The sequence below is a fragment of the Protopterus annectens genome, chromosome 16.part0, assembly GCF_019279795.1.
Source record: "Protopterus annectens isolate FY-2018-M chromosome 16.part0, PAN1.0, whole genome shotgun sequence".
Lineage (NCBI taxonomy): Eukaryota > Metazoa > Chordata > Ceratodontiformes > Protopteridae > Protopterus > Protopterus annectens.
Window position 1 is genome coordinate 383,674,001 of NC_056750.1, and position 13,230 is coordinate 383,687,230.

Below are 13,230 nucleotides of genomic sequence, written 5' to 3' on the forward strand. Positions count from 1 at the left end.
TCATGCAAAAGAGGCAATGTCAGATGGTGTGAAGCAGGCAGGAAAATTATCTTCATAGCACGTAAGAGGAAACAACTGGCTCTAATTTGATTCCTGAACTCTGGGTAAAAAATAGTTTCTACAGAATTGTCAAGAGAGCTATGTATGAAGGCAATCTGGAAGTGGAAATTATCTTACCTGTTTATTAAAGTGTTGAAGGTCTGTAGGCTGTAAGTACTCTTTACTTTAACAAACCCGGAATGAAGGAACGCTACTAATGTAAAATAATTGCTGTGAATGGATTGGAGTTTGTTTCCATTACTTCCCATGTATTATTCAAGAAAGTACTTTTTTTATTTATCCCTGTAAATCATCATCATTTAATAACTGAATAAGCTGTCTATATCAGACTCACTTTAATATTACTAGTGGTACAAAATGCTACATTTGTAGATGCACTGAGCAGAAAAACAGTTGTATTTATATAAATTATAACTTTCCAAGTTACTTACTCTACCTGAGTTATTCTCCTGCACCCCTGAAATGAAAATAAGCATTCACAGTGAATGCTACTCTTTAAAGTGGTAGACTGCCTGTGGTAACTTGATAAAGGTTTCTTGAGTGCTGAATTCATATTAAAATCCTTGTAAAGAGCAATTTATTCTCGCAGAAGGTATTGTCATAATTGCGTTGAGGAACTGGAAAACAATCTCTTGTCCATATTGTTATTTACTGTGGAAAAATTTATCATTGCGGCATCATAAAAGGTTGCTTTGAGAAGAAACTTTCTGTTGGTAAAATCTATCTGTGACACCAACAACTTGTACATGTACTTAGACTGTAGCTACTTTGCTCGAAATGGAAAACTGAGTGAGGATTCACACATTATTACAGTTCTTCAAACTTTGAGGTGTTAACACACTGTTTCTTGTAGTTAAAGGTAAAGCATCTGATTCCCTCCATTGCCCTTTGCATACAATGTGATTCTGAGTAAGTCTTAACCACACAGTGCTCCTAGACTGATCCTGAAAAGGAACAGTTTTGTCCAGTGGGCTTACCCAGTTAAATAAATAAAATAAAAAAATTAACAACAAAGAAAAGCTTTTCAACACACTTACCAGACCATGTCTGATTACTTTTTTGTGTCTGGCAGTTAGCACAGAGGATTATGGATATGATCTGTTAATGAGCTGCTCCTGTAGTCCAAGCGTTGATTCTCTCAACTTCCAGTTGCTTATTTTGTGACTCTGAGCAAATCACATAACAAACAGTGATTTTGCAAAATGGGAAATTGGGCTATGCTCCTCAATGTTTTTTTTTGACCACATGCCTAGTATTCTTAGCATATACCTAAGGTGTGCAGTCACTGGACAATACATACTCAGTTTTCAGGAAAATGTAATCACTATACTAATCTAGCCATCCGTCTTGCTGGGACTCCCAGAAACAGTGGCCTTCTGAAGAAATTCAGAATGGAAGATTACATGGAGGCTAATTTGATGGCATTTTAGAGATGTGTGGCTACAGAAAACTGACCCCAAGCTGAGTGAGCCAGGATTCTGTCCTCTCATTTTACTGTTGACTGACAGAAAGCATATGTGGACCTTGAGGATGCCAATGCATACAATGACCAAAAAATGAATGAAAAAATTAAGGTACAGCTGACACTTCACCAAAATACAGTCACTTAAAGTTCACAACTGCTCATTCAGTATGGACAGACTGGTAATGTCAAATATGACTGATTGAATACATATTTTCAAACTGGGGCTAGGGCAACACACATAATGTAAATAAATTTCCAGAAATCCTGGCTGTGGATTTAAAATGTCACTCCATAGGAACTTAAGAAAATATCTTTTCCAGAGTAACCCCTAGTCTTCTGAACATATATATATATATATATATATATATATGTGTGTGTGTGTGTGTGTATACATATATATATATATATATATATATATATATATATATATATTTAACAGAACATCTGTTGTGAACTGAAAATGCAAACCCCAAGTCAGACTTCTATGCACCAAAGGTTATTTAGCTTTCACCTAAGTATGCCTTCTTGCTTGCAAACTAAGAAAAAAAGTGTTACAACCTAACTTGTATTGTTTTAAAAGTTCTAAAAGGGCACATAGCAAAATATTACACAGCTCCTGACAGCAGCATTAAACCTTTAAAATCCATCTGTGCTAGCCAGTAAGCTATGCCTAAAAGCATGTCTATAGAAAAATGTAATAATGCTGAACCTTTCACTATTAGAACTATATAGCCTAATCTGATTTTTGCCACTGCACTGGTACTAAACTTGTTAAATGAAATAATGTAGTGTACTAGAAAGAAGTGCAAGGGTTGTTGGATTCACTGAGACTGATTACATTAAGAGGATCACAAAATGTTTGTAAACATAAGAAAAAGAGAAAACAGAAGACTGAAATCATGTGTGTACACAGAGTCAAAAATAAGTCCCCATAACACAGAAAAACAAACTTTTCAAGGCAAAGTGTTACACACAGTAGCTCAAGTACCCACTTTAATTCATGATGTGATAATTGTCCAAGACTTCCCCAACACAAAGACCTATGGAAGATATAAGGGGAAAAGGTTTAACTGGGTGTATTGCCAGAAATACAAAGGCCAGTGGGAAGAAAAGAAGTAGGACAAGAAGACACAAAAGTAACTAAGATTTAGCTTTGGATGAAAATTAAATTTGACTCTGAACCATACCCAGTTGTTAGTTAAATCAATAAAAGAGGTCAGTGCGGAGGCTGACAGGGACAAGTCCACAGTTAAAAATAATTTTGTGGATGAGGTGGATGGATGTTATACATATATTATATATATATATATATATATATATATATATATATATATATATATACACACACACACAGAGAGAGAGACATCTATGCATATATATCAGTATACACCCACCTATAACTAAATACTAAATATACGCTAAAGGCTCCTATTTTAAATCCATCAAGTACTGAACTATTCACAAGCCCTTTAGAAACCAAAAGAGGAAAATGGATGGTTAAACATGACTGACACCTTACAAATAGATTCAGTGTTTTGCACAGGTTAAATGATACCTGTCATGATCAAGTCAATGATTTGTTAATCTATGTTTCTACTGCCTGTCATGATCAAGTCAATGATTTGTTAATCTATGTTTCTACTGCCTGTCATGATCAAGTCAATGATTTGTTAATCTATGTTTCTACATTTTCACTAAGTTATGCTAGATATAGTGCATTAAATAAAGGATTAAGTTTTATTCTGATTTACTGTGTCTCCCATGTACAGACAGCTAATGATTTAAAACAGTTTTCCTGCATTTTAAATTGAAACGTCATGTTTAAAGGGAAACAGCTGACAGACGAAAAATGGGATGTGGTGTCTTTTAAGTAAAGGAAATACACATCTCAACCTTATTCCCATGCGTTCATACTGTTATTAAGGATTTATTTATTAATTATAAGAATATAATTAGAAATTTTGGGAACAATTTGTCGAGAGAAGAGCATTCACCGTTATTAAATCTACAACAAAACGGGAAAATAGTGGTTACTTGTAGCAATAAGGGAGGGGGTGTAATTACATGGGACCAAAGTTAATATCTAGATGAAGTACATGAACAACTGAATGATTTTAGATTTTACATGAAACATAACTTTGACTCCACTATGATGATTAAGGAGCAGGTAAGTAAAATTCTGGATTATTGGTAAATTCTAGGGTGATTCCCCATGCATTAAGAAAGGAACTGACAGTGGACCATCCCAAAGCCCCAAATTTTTAAGCATTACTAAAAATGTACAAAAACAGGGAAAAACTTTCGCATAGAGATTTTATTTCAGGACAAGGTTCCTTAATGGAACAATTTCTAAATTTGTTAAACTTTCCTTTAAATCTGTTTCTGTCATTTAGGGTACATATCAAAGACACCACTGAGTTTTGTCCAATTAATTTCCAACATAAAAGTGGAAGGTCATTGGTATTTATGTACAATAGATATATGTTCTTTATATACCAGCATTCCTCATGTATGTGGGTTATTGGCATCGAAATAGTGGTTAGAGTATTGCAGTTTGTATCCCTTGGAGTTTAATGATTTTCTAATTCGATTATCTTAAATTGGTTCTGAGTAAACTTTTGATTTATTTTAATCATGAGTGTTGTTTGCAGTTTAAAGACACTGCGATAGGAGCTGTATTTGTCACACCATTAAGAAAACATTTCTGTACTATATTGAAATGTGGCTTAGATACCTGGATAATGTGTGGCTAGTTTTAAGGGCAACTTATCAGAGCTAAAGAACTTTCAACAATATTTGAATGAATGTCGAAGTTTTTAAGTTTAAATATTACTGTTGTCAATATTTTGTCTGTTGATATTATGCTCTTTAGATTATTTAAGTACACTTATATATATATATATATATATATATACACACATATATACACACACACACACACACACACACACACACACACACAAACAAATGTACAATGCTGAATCCAAAACTCAAAGTATCAAACGGCAACTGATTGAACATAACTGACCAATCAGCAGCCAATCAAAAAACAAACAAAAAAGTTTAAACATGCCCCTGCTCCCCAAAATCTCTTGATAATTAAATATTTCAAAATTCACTGTTCCCCCACTGTACCACAATCTTGCACTGAAGAAAGCCAGTACATGCAATCAACTGTACTGTTTTTTTTCAGTTCGACAAGTTGACTTGTGAATGGGTTGACTATAACCCATATATATGTATGTGTGTGTATGTATATATATATATATATATATATATATATATATATATAAAATTCCTTTGGTCAAGACCATATGATCAAGTTTCCGAAAACTTGGACATCAAAAAACACACAAACAAATGCAGACACACAAAAAAAACCCCACAAAAATCTACCTTCTTTAACATTTTTGCCGTGCACCTCAATAACCCCTTTAAATTATAAATACCAACTCCAAGATCACACTATTGTGTGGAAAATCATAAATTTCCTGATCCACACTGTACCACAATCTCCATTTAAAAGCTATGAGTTTTCAAAACTTCAGTCATATGGTCTCGACCATATGAATTTTGAGTTTCTATAAACTCGATCAACTGATAGGAACCCATATATATATATATATATATATATATATATAAATATATATATATATATATGTATATATATACATACACACACACACACATATATATATATATATATATATATATATATATATATATATAGAGAGAGAGAGAGAGAGACATGCACACATACACACGTATACCTGCACATATATGAGTATATCAAAAAATGTGTAAAAAGAATACACTGCAGGAGTAAGGTACCTCCAAGCAAGATACTGTATTAAAATGAAAATAACAAATGGCAGGTACTCCACAACAATCTTAGCAAACCACTGAAATGACTGAAAATGACTTCTTTATTCCACAAAAGTAAGCGCTTTCGCATTTCCAAGGACACTTCCTCAGACTTAAAAACAGTTACAAAGCATTCAAAATGATTTTAAATACCATTCTCTTTTATCATAGGCCAATAACATATGTGATAAAAATCACATGATAAAAGTCACTTAAGAAATTAAAGTTGCAGTTCTTCTTGTTTAACTCTGTGCATAAATGATCCTGAATTCATATATATATATATATATATATATATATATATATATATATATATATATAAAAACATATAAAAAGATATTTATAAAAATATATATGTAAACATATATGTACATATAAACACCAAGATACAAGTTCTGGTACTTCTCACTTATAACATCAAAAACATCATAAGCTAAGAAATATGATTCATAGTCAGTTTCATAAATATTTCCCTAGAAAAAAGAGGGGAAAAAGGATGGGGATGGGGGGAGGGAGGGAAGGGAACTATATATTTACTTACGTCTATCAAAATATATATTAACTTTTATATCACTGGAACTTAATGTTTCAATGCTCGATCAAGCAGGAATGGCTTCAATGAAACTCTGTCATTCAAGCCATGCCCCCTGTCAGCTTGTAATCTAATTATCCACTTCACTTTTTTTTTCTGTGTAGTTACTAATATTGCCTAGCCTCTCTGTGGCATGTATAAACTCTAATACCAAGAACTTAAAGATATGAGTTGTATCATTTTGTAGGACATGTTTGGCTAAGGCATTGCCTTCATTCTCGCTATTGATGGCATAAACATGTTCCCTTATCCTTTCTCTAAGTGTCCTATTGGTCTTGCCTACATAGAAGCTTCTGCATTGTTGGCATATAGCTAAGTAGACAACATTTGTAGATCTACAATCAGCATAATGATTAAATTCATATCTAATGCGTGTGTCTGGGTGTTCAAAGGAATTATTATTAGTAATGAAACTGCATTGATTACAGTTATGACAGGAAAAAGTTCCTTTCCTAGAAGAAAGTAATCCCTTCCTGCTACTATTTTCATAGCACAACATCTTTTTTAGTGATTTTGTGTTTCTATAACTAAAACTAGGATGTGTACCTACTAGTTCTTTTATTTGCTCATCTAATAATAGTATTCCCCAATTTTTCTTAATTACCTATGTTATAGTACTATTACTATTCATATAGGGAATAACTAACCTCTTGGCTCCAAGATTATTATTCTTATGCACCATACGGGAATGATTATTCACATTATAACATATACCATTATAACACCAAGATAAAAGTTCTGGTACTTCTCACTTATAACATCAAAAACATCATAAGCTAAGAAATATGATTCATAGTCAGTTTCATAAATATTTCCCTAGAAATTTTTTGGTTTTTATATGTACATATATGTCTACATATATATTTTTATAAATATCTTTTTATATGTTTTTTTTTTATATATATATGAATTCAGGATCATTTATGCACAAAGTTAAACAAGAACTGCAACTTTAATTTCTTAAGTGACTTTTATCATGTGATTTTTATCACATATGTTATTGGCCTATGATAAAAGAGAATGGTATTTAAAATTATTTTGAATGCTTTGTAACTGTTTTTAAGTCTGAGGAAGCGCCCTTGGAGACGCGGAAGTGCTTACTTTTGTGAAATAAAGAAGTAATTTTCAGTCATTTTCAGTGGTTTGCTTCGATTGTTGTGGAGTACCTGACATTTGTTATTTTTGTTTTAATACAGTATCTTGCTTGGAGGTACCTTACCCCTGCAGTGTATTCTTTTTACACATTGGGAGCTTATTTGTCTACACCAGGGGACATGACAGAAGAAACCCGATTAAATCTAAATGGAACTGCTACTACGAATGCTGAAACTAGAAATTTTAAACAACTTTTTTCAACTGAAGGTAATCCATTACTACGATTATCATATGCTGAACTAGCAAGGACAGCAATGAAACATAAAGGTCAGACAGTTGAAATTAATGCTCTACAGATAATGAGAAAATTGGAAGACATTCTGGTTAGAATTATGAATGTCCAATGGCAGAAAAAGCATATGGAAGCCTGCATTTCCTTTAAAATAATTCCGAGAGGTCTACGTATTTTAAAAATGCCAACTTTTGGCACCACATATCCAGAATTGCTTTCTAAGTGGCAACAATTAAACCTAGAGACAAGTAATGGCTATATGAGACTCTTAACTGAACAATATAATGCCATAGAGGAAGAGCTTAACAAAGAAGCTCATGACTTAGAACAACTGTTAAATCACATGCTGACACATACCCAGAAAGAATATTTTTTTTCTGAATTAGTGACTACTCTATCATCAATGGACAATAGATTGATGGAAGCTAAAAAGAAAAAACTAGAGAGAGACTGTCTCGATTTTACCAGGGGGAATGTCTTCTCTTGGCCGAGGGAATCCACCCGGTCCAGAGATACGGCTACAGATACTAGCAGAGTGCCTCAGCTCTTTTGTTCCCTCTGTTTCCGATGCTATGACAACATTTCCGCCCAGAGGAGTAGAGAACCAACAGCATGAGGAGGCACATTCGTTATCGGATACAGGAACCAACTCAAATAAGATATCAGCATGCGAGGAGCCAGTGGTTAGAAAGAAAACCTCACCGATTATGGATTATACGCCCCAGCAATCAAATGGGAATGATACAGGACTCCATTTTCTGTTGCCATTCCACTCAGTGAACCGACAGTCATGGAGCCCAGAATACAAAGGCAGGAAAAAAAAGACATCAGACGGACAACTCGAGTTCCAGAAGAAGATGCTGAAACCCATACACAGGACTTAATAGTAAACTTATCACAGTATGTATTAACTTTATCTGAGACATCTATTTTAAATAAGGGACTTTCATTTATTCTCTCACAGTGTGTAGATGTAAGTGATTTGGTAGTAGACATCAAATATTTTACTAGGAATGTAGCATTAGGTATGCAATATGGAACTAATACAGTAGATAATGAACATGCATCTAATTTTAGGAAACCTTCTGTGTATAAACTTAGTCTACATCCACTTCTGGAGAGCTTTGAGAAAGCCTGCATGAATGACTTTTTTACATTGTTTCAAGGAAGAAATAATTTGAAACCAGAGTTTTTTAATTTAAATACAGATGAAAGGTTGGCATTAACTAAATTACAGCATAATGATGCAATAGTTATAAGACCTGCAGATAAAGGGGGAGCGACTGTGTTACTAGATCGTGATTACTTTCAAACTAGTATTAGTACTATGCTGTTAGATCAAATGACATATAGGAGTCTAATGACTTCTGAACTGGACAAGATTATTAAAGATGTTCATGCAGATCTCTGTGATATGTTAATGTGCAGTGTCACTGATAGCAACTTATACAAATATTTTTGATTGAGAAACCACTTGTTCCTATCTTTAGAGGTCTTCCTAAAATACATAAAACTTTAGACAATCGACCTCTTAGACCCATAGTTTCAGGAAAAGGCTGGCTGACAGAGAGTATATCCATTTATTTAGAGAAACAGTTAAGACCAATAGTAGATTCAACTGTTTCAGTTTTAAGAGACACACAACAATTCTTAGAGACTCTAGCACTGTATAATTTAAATGGCAGCTTAAATGATTCAGACTATATGGTTACCCTAGATGTTAAATCATTATTTACCAGTATACCCAATGATATCGGAGTAGATTACTTGAGATTATATTTAATCCAGAGTTTAATGATTTTCTAATTGATTATCTTAAATTGGTTCTGAGTAAACTTTTGATTTATTTTAATCATGAGTGTTGTTTGCAGTTTAAAGACACTGCGATAGGAGCTGTATTTGTCACACCATTAAGAAAACATTTCTGTACTATATTGAAATGTGGCTTAGATACCTGGATAATGTGTGGCTAGTTTTAAGGGCAACTTATCAGAGCTAAAGAACTTTCAACAATATTTGAATGAATGTCGAAGTTTTTAAGTTTAAATATTACTGTTGTCAATATTTTGTCTGTTGATATTATGCTCTTTAGATTATTTAAGTACACTTATATATATATATATATATATATATATATACACACATATATACACACACACACACACACACACACACACACACACATACAAACAAATGTACAATGCTGAATCCAAAACCAAACGGCAACTGATTGAACATAACTGACCAATCAGCAGCCAATCAAAAAACAAACAAAAAAGTTTAAACATGCCCCTGCTCCCCAAAATCTCTTGATAATTAAATATTTCAAAATTCACTGTTCCCCCACAGTACCACAATCTTGCACTGAAGAAAGCCAGTACATGCAATCAACTGTACTGTTTTTTTTCAGTTCGACAAGTTGACTTGTGAATGGGTTGACTATAACCCATATATATGTATGTGTGTGTATGTATATTGTATGTATATATATATATATATAAAATTCCTTTGGTCAAGACCATATGAACAAGTTTCCGAAAACTTGGACATCAAAAAACACACAAACAAATGCAGGCACACAAAAAAAACCCCACAAAAATCTACCTTCTTTAACATTTTTGCCGCGCACCTCAATAACCCCTGCAAATTATAAATACCAACTCCAAGATCACACTATTGTGTGGAAAATCATACATTTCCTGATCCACACTGTACCACAATCTCCATTTAAAAGCTATGAGTTTTCAAAACTTCAGTCATATGGTCTCGACCATATGAATTTCGAGTTTCTGAAAACTCGATCAACTGATAATATATATATATATATATATATATATATATATACACACACACACACACACACACATAATATATATATATATATATATATATATATATATATATATATATATACATATATAGAGAGAGAAAGAGAGAGAGACATGCACACATACACACGTATACCTGCACATATATGAGTATATCAAAAAATGTGTAAAAAGAATACACTGCAGGAGTAAGGTACCTCCAAGCAAGATACTGTATTAAAATGAAAATAACAAATGGCAGGTACTCCACAACAATCTTAGCAAACCACTGAAATGACTGAAAATGACTTCTTTATTCCACAAAAGTAAGCGCTTTCGCATTTCCAAGGACACTTCCTCAGACTTAAAAACAGTTACAAAGCATTCAAAATGATTTTAAATACCATTCTCTTTTATCATAGGCCAATAACATATGTGATAAAAGTCACTTAAGAAATTAAAGTTGCAGTTCTTCTTGTTTAACTCTGTGCATAAATGATCCTGAATTCATATATATATATATATATATATATATATATATATATATATATATATATATAAAAACATATAAAAAGATATTTATAAAAATATATATGTAAACATATATGTACATATAAACACCAAGATACAAGTTCTGGTACTTCTCACTTATAACATCAAAAACATCATAAGCTAAGAAATATGATTCATAGTCAGATTCATAAATATTTCCCTAGAAAAAAGAGGGGAAAAAGGATGGGGATGGGGGGAGGGAGGGAAGGGAACTATATATTTACTTACGTCTATCAAAATATATATTAACTTTTATATCACTGGAACTTAATGTTTCAATGCTCGATCAAGCAGGAATGGCTTCAATGAAACTCTGTCATTCAAGCCATGCCCCCTGTCAGCTTGTAATCTAATTATCCACTTCACTTTTTTTTTCTGTGTAGTTACTAATATTGCCTAGCCTCTCTGTGGCATGTATAAACTCTAATACCAAGAACTTAAAGATATGAGTTGTATCATTTTGTAGGACATGTTTGGCTAAGGCATTGCCTTCATTCTCCCTATTGATGGCATAAACATGTTCCCTTATCCTTTCTCTAAGTGTCCTATTGGTCTTGCCTACATAGAAGCTTCTGCATTGTTGGCATATAGCTAAGTAGACAACATTTGTAGATCTACAATCAGCATAATGATTAAATTCATATCTAATGCGTGTGTCTGGGTGTTCAAAGGAATTATTATTAGTAATGAAACTGCATTGATTACAGTTATGACAGGAAAAAGTTCCTTTCCTAGAAGAAAGTAATCCCTTCCTGCTACTATTTTCATAGCACAACATCTTTTTTAGTGATTTTGTGTTTCTATAACTAAAACTAGGATGTGTACCTACTAGTTCTTTTATTTGCTCATCTAATAATAGTATTCCCCAATTTTTCTTAATTACCTCTGTTATAGTACTATTACTATTCATATAGGGAATAACTAACCTCTTGGCTCCAAGATTATTATTCTTATGCACCATACGGGAATGATTATTCACATTATAACATATACCATTATAACACCAAGATAAAAGTTCTGGTACTTCTCACTTATAACATCAAAAACATCATAAGCTAAGAAATATGATTCATAGTCAGTTTCATAAATATTTCCCTAGAAATTTTTTGGTTTTTATATGTACATATATGTCTACATATATATTTTTATAAATATCTTTTTATATGTTTTTTTTTATATATATGAATTCAGGATCATTTATGCACAAAGTTAAACAAGAACTGCAACTTTAATTTCTTAAGTGACTTTTATCATGTGATTTTTATCACATATGTTATTGGCCTATGATAAAAGAGAATGGTATTTAAAATTATTTTGAATGCTTTGTAACTGTTTTTAAGTCTGAGGAAGCGCCCTTGGAGATGCAAAAGTGCTTACTTTTGTGAAATAAAGAAGTAATTTTCAGTCATTTTCAGTGGTTTGCTTCGATTGTTGTGGAGTACCTGACATTTGTTATTTTTGTTTTAATACAGTATCTTGCTTGGAGGTACCTTACCCCTGCAGTGTATTCTTTTTACACATTGGGAGCTTATTTGTCTACACCAGGGGACATGACAGAAGAAACCCGATTAAATCTAAATGGAACTGCTACTACGAATGCCTAGTAACTACACAGAAAAAGAAGGGAAATGGATAATTAGATTACAAGCTGACAGGGGGCATGGCTTGAATGACAGAGTTTCATTGAAGCCATTCCTGCTTGATCGAGCATTGAAACATTAAGTTCCAGTGATATAAAAGTTAATATATATTTTGATAGAAGTAAGTAAATATATAGTTCCCTTCCCTCCCCCCCTCCCCATCCTTTTTCCCCTCTTTTTTTCTAGGGAAATATTTATGAAACTGACTATAAATCATATTTCTTAGCTTATGATGTTTTTGATGTTATAAGTGAGAAGTACCAGAACTTGTATCTTGGTGTTTATATGTACATATATGTTTACATATATATTTTTATAAATATCTTTTTATACTTTTTATATATATGTATATATATGTATATATATGTATATATATATATATATATATATATATATATATATATGAATTCAGGATAATTTATGCACAGAGTTAAACAAGAACTGCAACTTTAATTTCTTAAGTGATTTTTATCATGTGGTTTTTATCAAATATTTTATTGGCCTATGATAAAAGAGAATGGTATTTAAAATGATTTTGAATGCTTTGTAACTGTTTTTATATCAAAAAATGTTGAATATTGAAAACAGTGACACTCAGACTTGAAGAAATAACTCAGAATACTAAAAAAAGATATAAATATTACATTACAGACCTGATCACATATACAAGGAAAACAGCCAAAAAAGACAACCAAAACAACTAACTAAAGCAAACAAAAAAATGGTGAGGAAGTAAAGGGCGATATTTTACTTGAGGGCCTTACCAGTTCTTTTCGTGCAGAAGTGGGCGTGTCTCAAATAGAGTGACAACTTGGTCTGCATATGTAATTAGCCTTCAAGTAATCACGCCTGCATACATGATG

The 13,230-nt window shown here is 32.5% G+C and overlaps 1 protein-coding gene across 1 annotated transcript in view; it reads left to right on the plus strand.

Annotated features, from left to right (window-relative positions):
- Window positions 1–13,230, plus strand: part of C5 (complement C5) — a 1,726,304-nt gene that overhangs the window by 1,101,878 nt on the left and 611,196 nt on the right. The window lies entirely within an intron of this gene.